The following is a 9,736-nucleotide window of genomic DNA, read 5'->3' as shown; positions in this document are numbered from 1 at the left end:
TCTAAAACAAGTATTACTCTTAGAAGAGTATATAGAAATAGTCTTCTACAGCCAGCAGTGATCGCTTACGGCCATACCACTCCTTGAAAGCCCGATCCCGTCTGATCTCGGAAGCGAAGAAGAGTTGGGCCTAGTTAGTACTTGGATGGGAGACTGCCTGGGAATACTAGGTGCTGTAAGCTTTTTAGCTTAAGCTTCTATTATAAAGACAGTAACCACAGTCATTTAAACACAAGAGAAGAAGAAAACTACAAAAAAAAAAAACGAACTGGAAAGCCAATCATTTTCATTTGAGGTGTCAGGTGGTCTACCGTTTACAGGCAGATCTAAAACAAGTATTACTCTTAGAAGAGTATATAGAAATAGTCTTCTACAGCCAGCAGTGATCGCTTACGGCCATACCACTCCTTGAAAGCCCGATCCCGTCTGATCTCGGAAGCGAAGAAGAGTTGGGCCTAGTTAGTACTTGGATGGGAGACTGCCTGGGAATACTAGGTGCTGTAAGCTTTTTAGCTTAAGCTTCTATTATAAAGACAGTAACCACAGTCATTTAAACACAAGAGAAGAAGAAAACTACAAAAAAAAAAAACGAACTGGAAAGCCAATCATTTTCATTTGAGGTGTCAGGTGGTCTACCGTTTACAGGCAGATCTAAAACAAGTATTACTCTTAGAAGAGTATATAGAAATAGTCTTCTACAGCCAGCAGTGATCGCTTACGGCCATACCACTCCTTGAAAGCCCGATCCCGTCTGATCTCGGAAGCGAAGAAGAGTTGGGCCTAGTTAGTACTTGGATGGGAGACTGCCTGGGAATACTAGGTGCTGTAAGCTTTTTAGCTTAAGCTTCTATTATAAAGACAGTAACCACAGTCATTTAAACACAAGAGAAGAAGAAAACTACAAAAAAAAAAAAAAGAACTGGAAAGCCAATCATTTTCATTTGAGGTGTCAGGTGGTCTACCATTTACAGGCAGATCTAAAACAAGTATTACTCTTAGAAGAGTATATAGAAATAGTCTTCTACAGCCAGCAGTGATCGCTTACGGCCATACCACTCCTTGAAAGCCCGATCCCGTCTGATCTCGGAAGCGAAGAAGAGTTGGGCCTAGTTAGTACTTGGATGGGAGACTGCCTGGGAATACTAGGTGCTGTAAGCTTTTTAGCTAAAGTTTCTATTATAAAGGCAGTAACCACAGTCATTTAAACACAAGAGAAGAAGAAAACTTAAAAAAAAAAAACAACAAAAAAAAAAAAAACGAACTGGAAAGCCAATCATTTTCATTTGAGGTGTCAGGTGGTCTACCGTTTACAGGCAGATCTAAAACAAGTATTACTCTTAGAAGAGTATATAGAAATAGTCTTCTACAGCCAGCAGTGATCGCTTACGGCCATACCACTCCTTGAAAGCCCGATCCCGTCTGATCTCGGAAGCGAAGAAGAGTTGGGCCTACTTAGTACTTGGATGGGAGACTGCCTGGGAATACTAGGTGCTGTAAGCTTTTTAGCTTAAGCTTCTATTATAAAGACAGTAACCACAGTCATTTAAACACAAGAGAAGAAGAAAACTACAAAAAAAAAAAACGAACTGGAAAGCCAATCATTTTCATTTGAGGTGTCAGGTGGTCTACCGTTTACAGGCAGATCTAAAACAAGTATTACTCTTAGAAGAGTATATAGAAATAGTCTTCTACAGCCAGCAGTGATCGCTTACGGCCATACCACTCCTTGAAAGCCCGATCCCGTCTGATCTCGGAAGCGAAGAAGAGTTGGGCCTAGTTAGTACTTGGATGGGAGACTGCCTGGGAATACTAGGTGCTGTAAGCTTTTTAGCTTAAGCTTCTATTATAAAGACAGTAACCACAGTCATTTAAACACAAGAGAAGAAGAAAACTACAAAAAAAAAAAACGAACTGGAAAGCCAATCATTTTCATTTGAGGTGTCAGGTGGTCTACCGTTTACAGGCAGATCTAAAACAAGTATTACTCTTAGAAGAGTATATAGAAATAGTCTTCTACAGCCAGCAGTGATCGCTTACGGCCATACCACTCCTTGAAAGCCCGATCCCGTCTGATCTCGGAAGCGAAGAAGAGTTGGGCCTAGTTAGTACTTGGATGGGAGACTGCCTGGGAATACTAGGTGCTGTAAGCTTTTTAGCTTAAGCTTCTATTATAAAGACAGTAACCACAGTCATTTAAACACAAGAGAAGAAGAAAACTACAAAAAAAAAAAAAAGAACTGGAAAGCCAATCATTTTCATTTGAGGTGTCAGGTGGTCTACCATTTACAGGCAGATCTAAAACAAGTATTACTCTTAGAAGAGTATATAGAAATAGTCTTCTACAGCCAGCAGTGATCGCTTACGGCCATACCACTCCTTGAAAGCCCGATCCCGTCTGATCTCGGAAGCGAAGAAGAGTTGGGCCTAGTTAGTACTTGGATGGGAGACTGCCTGGGAATACTAGGTGCTGTAAGCTTTTTAGCTTAAGCTTCTATTATAAAGACAGTAACCACAGTCATTTAAACACAAGAGAAGAAGAAAACTACAAAAAAAAAAAACGAACTGGAAAGCCAATCATTTTCATTTGAGGTGTCAGGTGGTCTACCGTTTACAGGCAGATCTAAAACAAGTATTACTCTTAGAAGAGTATATAGAAATAGTCTTCTACAGCCAGCAGTGATCGCTTACGGCCATACCACTCCTTGAAAGCCCGATCCCGTCTGATCTCGGAAGCGAAGAAGAGTTGGGCCTAGTTAGTACTTGGATGGGAGACTGCCTGGGAATACTAGGTGCTGTAAGCTTTTTAGCTTAAGCTTCTATTATAAAGACAGTAACCACAGTCATTTAAACACAAGAGAAGAAGAAAACTACAAAAAAAAAAAAAAGAACTGGAAAGCCAATAATTTTCATTTGAGGTGTCAGGTGGTCTACCGTTTACAGGCAGATCTAAAACAAGTATTACTCTTAGAAGAGTATATAGAAATAGTCTTCTACAGCCAGCAGTGATCGCTTACGGCCATACCACTCCTTGAAAGCCCGATCCCGTCTGATCTCGGAAGCGAAGAAGAGTTGGGCCTAGTTAGTACTTGGATGGGAGACTGCCTGGGAATACTAGGTGCTGTAAGCTTTTTAGCTAAAGTTTCTATTATAAAGGCAGTAACCACAGTCATTTAAACACAAGAGAAGAAGAAAACTTAAAAAAAAAAACAACAAAAAAAAAAAAAACGAACTGGAAAGCCAATCATTTTCATTTGAGGTGTCAGGTGGTCTACCGTTTACAGGCAGATCTAAAACAAGTATTACTCTTAGAAGAGTATATAGAAATAGTCTTCTACAGCCAGCAGTGATCGCTTACGGCCATACCACTCCTTGAAAGCCCGATCCCGTCTGATCTCGGAAGCGAAGAAGAGTTGGGCCTAGTTAGTACTTGGATGGGAGACTGCCTGGGAATACTAGGTGCTGTAAGCTTTTTAGCTTAAGCTTCTATTATAAAGACAGTAACCACAGTCATTTAAACACAAGAGAAGAAGAAAACTACAAAAAAAAAAAACGAACTGGAAAGCCAATCATTTTCATTTGAGGTGTCAGGTGGTCTACCGTTTACAGGCAGATCTAAAACAAGTATTACTCTTAGAAGAGTATATAGAAATAGTCTTCTACAGCCAGCAGTGATCGCTTACGGCCATACCACTCCTTGAAAGCCCGATCCCGTCTGATCTCGGAAGCGAAGAAGAGTTGGGCCTAGTTAGTACTTGGATGGGAGACTGCCTGGGAATACTAGGTGCTGTAAGCTTTTTAGCTTAAGCTTCTATTATAAAGACAGTAACCACAGTCATTTAAACACAAGAGAAGAAGAAAACTACAAAAAAAAAAAACGAACTGGAAAGCCAATCATTTTCATTTGAGGTGTCAGGTGGTCTACCGTTTACAGGCAGATCTAAAACAAGTATTACTCTTAGAAGAGTATATAGAAATAGTCTTCTACAGCCAGCAGTGATCGCTTACGGCCATACCACTCCTTGAAAGCCCGATCCCGTCTGATCTCGGAAGCGAAGAAGAGTTGGGCCTAGTTAGTACTTGGATGGGAGACTGCCTGGGAATACTAGGTGCTGTAAGCTTTTTAGCTTAAGCTTCTATTATAAAGACAGTAACCACAGTCATTTAAACACAAGAGAAGAAGAAAACTACAAAAAAAAAAAAAAGAACTGGAAAGCCAATCATTTTCATTTGAGGTGTCAGGTGGTCTACCATTTACAGGCAGATCTAAAACAAGTATTACTCTTAGAAGAGTATATAGAAATAGTCTTCTACAGCCAGCAGTGATCGCTTACGGCCATACCACTCCTTGAAAGCCCGATCCCGTCTGATCTCGGAAGCGAAGAAGAGTTGGGCCTAGTTAGTACTTGGATGGGAGACTGCCTGGGAATACTAGGTGCTGTAAGCTTTTTAGCTGAAGTTTCTATTATAAAGGCAGTAACCACAGTCATTTAAACACAAGAGAAGAAGAAAACTTAAAAAAAAAAAACAACAAAAAAAAAAAAAACGAACTGGAAAGCCAATCATTTTCATTTGAGGTGTCAGGTGGTCTACCGTTTACAGGCAGATCTAAAACAAGTATTACTCTTAGAAGAGTATATAGAAATAGTCTTCTACAGCCAGCAGTGATCGCTTACGGCCATACCACTCCTTGAAAGCCCGATCCCGTCTGATCTCGGAAGCGAAGAAGAGTTGGGCCTAGTTAGTACTTGGATGGGAGACTGCCTGGGAATACTAGGTGCTGTAAGCTTTTTAGCTTAAGCTTCTATTATAAAGACAGTAACCACAGTCATTTAAACACAAGAGAAGAAGAAAACTACAAAAAAAAAAAACGAACTGGAAAGCCAATCATTTTCATTTGAGGTGTCAGGTGGTCTACCGTTTACAGGCAGATCTAAAACAAGTATTACTCTTAGAAGAGTATATAGAAATAGTCTTCTACAGCCAGCAGTGATCGCTTACGGCCATACCACTCCTTGAAAGCCCGATCCCGTCTGATCTCGGAAGCGAAGAAGAGTTGGGCCTAGTTAGTACTTGGATGGGAGACTGCCTGGGAATACTAGGTGCTGTAAGCTTTTTAGCTTAAGCTTCTATTATAAAGACAGTAACCACAGTCATTTAAACACAAGAGAAGAAGAAAACTACAAAAAAAAAAAAACGAACTGGAAAGCCAATCATTTTCATTTGAGGTGTCAGGTGGTCTACCGTTTACAGGCAGATCTAAAACAAGTATTACTCTTAGAAGAGTATATAGAAATAGTCTTCTACAGCCAGCAGTGATCGCTTACGGCCATACCACTCCTTGAAAGCCCGATCCCGTCTGATCTCGGAAGCGAAGAAGAGTTGGGCCTAGTTAGTACTTGGATGGGAGACTGCCTGGGAATACTAGGTGCTGTAAGCTTTTTAGCTTAAGCTTCTATTATAAAGACAGTAACCACAGTCATTTAAACACAAGAGAAGAAGAAAACTACAAAAAAAAAAAACGAACTGGAAAGCCAATCATTTTCATTTGAGGTGTCAGGTGGTCTACCGTTTACAGGCAGATCTAAAACAAGTATTACTCTTAGAAGAGTATATAGAAATAGTCTTCTACAGCCAGCAGTGATCGCTTACGGCCATACCACTCCTTGAAAGCCCGATCCCGTCTGATCTCGGAAGCGAAGAAGAGTTGGGCCTAGTTAGTACTTGGATGGGAGACTGCCTGGGAATACTAGGTGCTGTAAGCTTTTTAGCTTAAGCTTCTATTATAAAGACAGTAACCACAGTCATTTAAACACAAGAGAAGAAGAAAACTACAAAAAAAAAAAACGAACTGGAAAGCCAATCATTTTCATTTGAGGTGTCAGGTGGTCTACCGTTTACAGGCAGATCTAAAACAAGTATTACTCTTAGAAGAGTATATAGAAATAGTCTTCTACAGCCAGCAGTGATCGCTTACGGCCATACCACTCCTTGAAAGCCCGATCCCGTCTGATCTCGGAAGCGAAGAAGAGTTGGGCCTAGTTAGTACTTGGATGGGAGACTGCCTGGGAATACTAGGTGCTGTAAGCTTTTTAGCTTAAGCTTCTATTATAAAGACAGTAACCACAGTCATTTAAACACAAGAGAAGAAGAAAACTACAAAAAAAAAAAAAAGAACTGGAAAGCCAATCATTTTCATTTGAGGTGTCAGGTGGTCTACCATTTACAGGCAGATCTAAAACAAGTATTACTCTTAGAAGAGTATATAGAAATAGTCTTCTACAGCCAGCAGTGATCGCTTACGGCCATACCACTCCTTGAAAGCCCGATCCCGTCTGATCTCGGAAGCGAAGAAGAGTTGGGCCTAGTTAGTACTTGGATGGGAGACTGCCTGGGAATACTAGGTGCTGTAAGCTTTTTAGCTAAAGTTTCTATTATAAAGGCAGTAACCACAGTCATTTAAACACAAGAGAAGAAGAAAACTTAAAAAAAAAAACAACAAAAAAAAAAAAAACGAACTGGAAAGCCAATCATTTTCATTTGAGGTGTCAGGTGGTCTACCGTTTACAGGCAGATCTAAAACAAGTATTACTCTTAGAAGAGTATATAGAAATAGTCTTCTACAGCCAGCAGTGATCGCTTACGGCCATACCACTCCTTGAAAGCCCGATCCCGTCTGATCTCGGAAGCGAAGAAGAGTTGGGCCTAGTTAGTACTTGGATGGGAGACTGCCTGGGAATACTAGGTGCTGTAAGCTTTTTAGCTTAAGCTTCTATTATAAAGACAGTAACCACAGTCATTTAAACACAAGAGAAGAAGAAAACTACAAAAAAAAAAAACGAACTGGAAAGCCAATCATTTTCATTTGAGGTGTCAGGTGGTCTACCGTTTACAGGCAGATCTAAAACAAGTATTACTCTTAGAAGAGTATATAGAAATAGTCTTCTACAGCCAGCAGTGATCGCTTACGGCCATACCACTCCTTGAAAGCCCGATCCCGTCTGATCTCGGAAGCGAAGAAGAGTTGGGCCTAGTTAGTACTTGGATGGGAGACTGCCTGGGAATACTAGGTGCTGTAAGCTTTTTAGCTTAAGCTTCTATTATAAAGACAGTAACCACAGTCATTTAAACACAAGAGAAGAAGAAAACTACAAAAAAAAAAAACGAACTGGAAAGCCAATCATTTTCATTTGAGGTGTCAGGTGGTCTACCGTTTACAGGCAGATCTAAAACAAGTATTACTCTTAGAAGAGTATATAGAAATAGTCTTCTACAGCCAGCAGTGATCGCTTACGGCCATACCACTCCTTGAAAGCCCGATCCCGTCTGATCTCGGAAGCGAAGAAGAGTTGGGCCTAGTTAGTACTTGGATGGGAGACTGCCTGGGAATACTAGGTGCTGTAAGCTTTTTAGCTTAAGCTTCTATTATAAAGACAGTAACCACAGTCATTTAAACACAAGAGAAGAAGAAAACTACAAAAAAAAAAAAAAGAACTGGAAAGCCAATCATTTTCATTTGAGGTGTCAGGTGGTCTACCATTTACAGGCAGATCTAAAACAAGTATTACTCTTAGAAGAGTATATAGAAATAGTCTTCTACAGCCAGCAGTGATCGCTTACGGCCATACCACTCCTTGAAAGCCCGATCCCGTCTGATCTCGGAAGCGAAGAAGAGTTGGGCCTAGTTAGTACTTGGATGGGAGACTGCCTGGGAATACTAGGTGCTGTAAGCTTTTTAGCTAAAGTTTCTATTATAAAGGCAGTAACCACAGTCATTTAAACACAAGAGAAGAAGAAAACTTAAAAAAAAAAAACAACAAAAAAAAAAAAAACGAACTGGAAAGCCAATCATTTTCATTTGAGGTGTCAGGTGGTCTACCGTTTACAGGCAGATCTAAAACAAGTATTACTCTTAGAAGAGTATATAGAAATAGTCTTCTACAGCCAGCAGTGATCGCTTACGGCCATACCACTCCTTGAAAGCCCGATCCCGTCTGATCTCGGAAGCGAAGAAGAGTTGGGCCTAGTTAGTACTTGGATGGGAGACTGCCTGGGAATACTAGGTGCTGTAAGCTTTTTAGCTTAAGCTTCTATTATAAAGACAGTAACCACAGTCATTTAAACACAAGAGAAGAAGAAAACTACAAAAAAAAAAAACGAACTGGAAAGCCAATCATTTTCATTTGAGGTGTCAGGTGGTCTACCGTTTACAGGCAGATCTAAAACAAGTATTACTCTTAGAAGAGTATATAGAAATAGTCTTCTACAGCCAGCAGTGATCGCTTACGGCCATACCACTCCTTGAAAGCCCGATCCCGTCTGATCTCGGAAGCGAAGAAGAGTTGGGCCTAGTTAGTACTTGGATGGGAGACTGCCTGGGAATACTAGGTGCTGTAAGCTTTTTAGCTTAAGCTTCTATTATAAAGACAGTAACCACAGTCATTTAAACACAAGAGAAGAAGAAAACTACAAAAAAAAAAAACAAACTGGAAAGCCAATCATTTTCATTTGAGGTGTCAGGTGGTCTACCGTTTACAGGCAGATCTAAAACAAGTATTACTCTTAGAAGAGTATATAGAAATAGTCTTCTACAGCCAGCAGTGATCGCTTACGGCCATACCACTCCTTGAAAGCCCGATCCCGTCTGATCTCGGAAGCGAAGAAGAGTTGGGCCTAGTTAGTACTTGGATGGGAGACTGCCTGGGAATACTAGGTGCTGTAAGCTTTTTAGCTTAAGCTTCTATTATAAAGACAGTAACCACAGTCATTTAAACACAAGAGAAGAAGAAAACTACAAAAAAAAAAAACGAACTGGAAAGCCAATCATTTTCATTTGAGGTGTCAGGTGGTCTACCGTTTACAGGCAGATCTAAAACAAGTATTACTCTTAGAAGAGTATATAGAAATAGTCTTCTACAGCCAGCAGTGATCGCTTACGGCCATACCACTCCTTGAAAGCCCGATCCCGTCTGATCTCGGAAGCGAAGAAGAGTTGGGCCTAGTTAGTACTTGGATGGGAGACTGCCTGGGAATACTAGGTGCTGTAAGCTTTTTAGCTTAAGCTTCTATTATAAAGACAGTAACCACAGTCATTTAAACACAAGAGAAGAAGAAAACTACAAAAAAAAAAAACGAACTGGAAAGCCAATCATTTTCATTTGAGGTGTCAGGTGGTCTACCGTTTACAGGCAGATCTAAAACAAGTATTACTCTTAGAAGAGTATATAGAAATAGTCTTCTACAGCCAGCAGTGATCGCTTACGGCCATACCACTCCTTGAAAGCCCGATCCCGTCTGATCTCGGAAGCGAAGAAGAGTTGGGCCTAGTTAGTACTTGGATGGGAGACTGCCTGGGAATACTAGGTGCTGTAAGCTTTTTAGCTTAAGCTTCTATTATAAAGACAGTAACCACAGTCATTTAAACACAAGAGAAGAAGAAAACTACAAAAAAAAAAAAAAGAACTGGAAAGCCAATCATTTTCATTTGAGGTGTCAGGTGGTCTACCATTTACAGGCAGATCTAAAACAAGTATTACTCTTAGAAGAGTATATAGAAATAGTCTTCTACAGCCAGCAGTGATCGCTTACGGCCATACCACTCCTTGAAAGCCCGATCCCGTCTGATCTCGGAAGCGAAGAAGAGTTGGGCCTAGTTAGTACTTGGATGGGAGACTGCCTGGGAATACTAGGTGCTGTAAGCTTTTTAGCTAAAGTTTCTATTATAAAGGCAGTAACCACA

At 40.5% G+C, this 9,736-nt stretch overlaps 30 non-coding genes across 30 annotated transcripts; all 30 read left to right on the top strand.

Moving 5' to 3' along the window:
• Nucleotides 1-63: 63 nt before the first annotated feature.
• Nucleotides 64-182, top strand: LOC136680911 (5S ribosomal RNA). Its single transcript, XR_010797508.1, has one exon. It is a non-coding gene; the product is annotated as a 5S ribosomal RNA (ribosomal RNA).
• Nucleotides 183-388: 206 nt separating this feature from the next.
• LOC136680910 (5S ribosomal RNA) lies at nt 389-507 on the top strand. Its single transcript, XR_010797507.1, has one exon. It is a non-coding gene; the product is annotated as a 5S ribosomal RNA (ribosomal RNA).
• A 206-nt stretch (nt 508-713) lies between these two features.
• On the top strand, nt 714-832 carry LOC136680908 (5S ribosomal RNA). The gene has a single exon (XR_010797505.1). It is a non-coding gene; the product is annotated as a 5S ribosomal RNA (ribosomal RNA).
• A 207-nt stretch (nt 833-1,039) lies between these two features.
• On the top strand, nt 1,040-1,158 carry LOC136680906 (5S ribosomal RNA). Its single transcript, XR_010797504.1, has one exon. It is a non-coding gene; the product is annotated as a 5S ribosomal RNA (ribosomal RNA).
• Nucleotides 1,159-1,381: 223 nt separating this feature from the next.
• On the top strand, nt 1,382-1,500 carry LOC136680393 (5S ribosomal RNA). The gene has a single exon (XR_010797044.1). It is a non-coding gene; the product is annotated as a 5S ribosomal RNA (ribosomal RNA).
• Nucleotides 1,501-1,706: 206 nt separating this feature from the next.
• On the top strand, nt 1,707-1,825 carry LOC136680905 (5S ribosomal RNA). The gene has a single exon (XR_010797503.1). It is a non-coding gene; the product is annotated as a 5S ribosomal RNA (ribosomal RNA).
• Nucleotides 1,826-2,031: 206 nt separating this feature from the next.
• LOC136680904 (5S ribosomal RNA) lies at nt 2,032-2,150 on the top strand. The gene has a single exon (XR_010797502.1). It is a non-coding gene; the product is annotated as a 5S ribosomal RNA (ribosomal RNA).
• A 207-nt stretch (nt 2,151-2,357) lies between these two features.
• On the top strand, nt 2,358-2,476 carry LOC136680903 (5S ribosomal RNA). The gene has a single exon (XR_010797501.1). It is a non-coding gene; the product is annotated as a 5S ribosomal RNA (ribosomal RNA).
• A 206-nt stretch (nt 2,477-2,682) lies between these two features.
• LOC136680902 (5S ribosomal RNA) lies at nt 2,683-2,801 on the top strand. Its single transcript, XR_010797500.1, has one exon. It is a non-coding gene; the product is annotated as a 5S ribosomal RNA (ribosomal RNA).
• A 207-nt stretch (nt 2,802-3,008) lies between these two features.
• Nucleotides 3,009-3,127, top strand: LOC136680901 (5S ribosomal RNA). Its single transcript, XR_010797499.1, has one exon. It is a non-coding gene; the product is annotated as a 5S ribosomal RNA (ribosomal RNA).
• Nucleotides 3,128-3,349: 222 nt separating this feature from the next.
• Nucleotides 3,350-3,468, top strand: LOC136680900 (5S ribosomal RNA). The gene has a single exon (XR_010797498.1). It is a non-coding gene; the product is annotated as a 5S ribosomal RNA (ribosomal RNA).
• Nucleotides 3,469-3,674: 206 nt separating this feature from the next.
• LOC136680899 (5S ribosomal RNA) lies at nt 3,675-3,793 on the top strand. The gene has a single exon (XR_010797497.1). It is a non-coding gene; the product is annotated as a 5S ribosomal RNA (ribosomal RNA).
• Nucleotides 3,794-3,999: 206 nt separating this feature from the next.
• LOC136680898 (5S ribosomal RNA) lies at nt 4,000-4,118 on the top strand. Its single transcript, XR_010797496.1, has one exon. It is a non-coding gene; the product is annotated as a 5S ribosomal RNA (ribosomal RNA).
• A 207-nt stretch (nt 4,119-4,325) lies between these two features.
• Nucleotides 4,326-4,444, top strand: LOC136680896 (5S ribosomal RNA). Its single transcript, XR_010797494.1, has one exon. It is a non-coding gene; the product is annotated as a 5S ribosomal RNA (ribosomal RNA).
• A 223-nt stretch (nt 4,445-4,667) lies between these two features.
• On the top strand, nt 4,668-4,786 carry LOC136680895 (5S ribosomal RNA). Its single transcript, XR_010797493.1, has one exon. It is a non-coding gene; the product is annotated as a 5S ribosomal RNA (ribosomal RNA).
• Nucleotides 4,787-4,992: 206 nt separating this feature from the next.
• On the top strand, nt 4,993-5,111 carry LOC136680894 (5S ribosomal RNA). The gene has a single exon (XR_010797492.1). It is a non-coding gene; the product is annotated as a 5S ribosomal RNA (ribosomal RNA).
• Nucleotides 5,112-5,318: 207 nt separating this feature from the next.
• Nucleotides 5,319-5,437, top strand: LOC136680893 (5S ribosomal RNA). Its single transcript, XR_010797491.1, has one exon. It is a non-coding gene; the product is annotated as a 5S ribosomal RNA (ribosomal RNA).
• A 206-nt stretch (nt 5,438-5,643) lies between these two features.
• LOC136680892 (5S ribosomal RNA) lies at nt 5,644-5,762 on the top strand. The gene has a single exon (XR_010797490.1). It is a non-coding gene; the product is annotated as a 5S ribosomal RNA (ribosomal RNA).
• A 206-nt stretch (nt 5,763-5,968) lies between these two features.
• LOC136680890 (5S ribosomal RNA) lies at nt 5,969-6,087 on the top strand. The gene has a single exon (XR_010797488.1). It is a non-coding gene; the product is annotated as a 5S ribosomal RNA (ribosomal RNA).
• A 207-nt stretch (nt 6,088-6,294) lies between these two features.
• On the top strand, nt 6,295-6,413 carry LOC136680889 (5S ribosomal RNA). The gene has a single exon (XR_010797487.1). It is a non-coding gene; the product is annotated as a 5S ribosomal RNA (ribosomal RNA).
• A 222-nt stretch (nt 6,414-6,635) lies between these two features.
• On the top strand, nt 6,636-6,754 carry LOC136680888 (5S ribosomal RNA). The gene has a single exon (XR_010797486.1). It is a non-coding gene; the product is annotated as a 5S ribosomal RNA (ribosomal RNA).
• A 206-nt stretch (nt 6,755-6,960) lies between these two features.
• LOC136680887 (5S ribosomal RNA) lies at nt 6,961-7,079 on the top strand. Its single transcript, XR_010797485.1, has one exon. It is a non-coding gene; the product is annotated as a 5S ribosomal RNA (ribosomal RNA).
• A 206-nt stretch (nt 7,080-7,285) lies between these two features.
• Nucleotides 7,286-7,404, top strand: LOC136680886 (5S ribosomal RNA). The gene has a single exon (XR_010797484.1). It is a non-coding gene; the product is annotated as a 5S ribosomal RNA (ribosomal RNA).
• A 207-nt stretch (nt 7,405-7,611) lies between these two features.
• On the top strand, nt 7,612-7,730 carry LOC136680884 (5S ribosomal RNA). Its single transcript, XR_010797482.1, has one exon. It is a non-coding gene; the product is annotated as a 5S ribosomal RNA (ribosomal RNA).
• A 223-nt stretch (nt 7,731-7,953) lies between these two features.
• LOC136680883 (5S ribosomal RNA) lies at nt 7,954-8,072 on the top strand. Its single transcript, XR_010797481.1, has one exon. It is a non-coding gene; the product is annotated as a 5S ribosomal RNA (ribosomal RNA).
• Nucleotides 8,073-8,278: 206 nt separating this feature from the next.
• LOC136680882 (5S ribosomal RNA) lies at nt 8,279-8,397 on the top strand. Its single transcript, XR_010797480.1, has one exon. It is a non-coding gene; the product is annotated as a 5S ribosomal RNA (ribosomal RNA).
• A 206-nt stretch (nt 8,398-8,603) lies between these two features.
• Nucleotides 8,604-8,722, top strand: LOC136680880 (5S ribosomal RNA). The gene has a single exon (XR_010797479.1). It is a non-coding gene; the product is annotated as a 5S ribosomal RNA (ribosomal RNA).
• A 206-nt stretch (nt 8,723-8,928) lies between these two features.
• LOC136680879 (5S ribosomal RNA) lies at nt 8,929-9,047 on the top strand. The gene has a single exon (XR_010797478.1). It is a non-coding gene; the product is annotated as a 5S ribosomal RNA (ribosomal RNA).
• A 206-nt stretch (nt 9,048-9,253) lies between these two features.
• Nucleotides 9,254-9,372, top strand: LOC136680878 (5S ribosomal RNA). The gene has a single exon (XR_010797477.1). It is a non-coding gene; the product is annotated as a 5S ribosomal RNA (ribosomal RNA).
• A 207-nt stretch (nt 9,373-9,579) lies between these two features.
• On the top strand, nt 9,580-9,698 carry LOC136680877 (5S ribosomal RNA). The gene has a single exon (XR_010797476.1). It is a non-coding gene; the product is annotated as a 5S ribosomal RNA (ribosomal RNA).
• The last annotated feature ends 38 nt before the right edge of the window (nt 9,699-9,736 follow it).

Source organism: Hoplias malabaricus, unplaced genomic scaffold, assembly GCF_029633855.1.
Source record: "Hoplias malabaricus isolate fHopMal1 unplaced genomic scaffold, fHopMal1.hap1 scaffold_67, whole genome shotgun sequence".
NCBI lineage: Eukaryota > Metazoa > Chordata > Actinopteri > Characiformes > Erythrinidae > Hoplias > Hoplias malabaricus.
The sequence above is the reverse complement of the archived record's forward strand: the minus strand, read 5'-3'. Positions and strand labels throughout refer to the sequence as shown.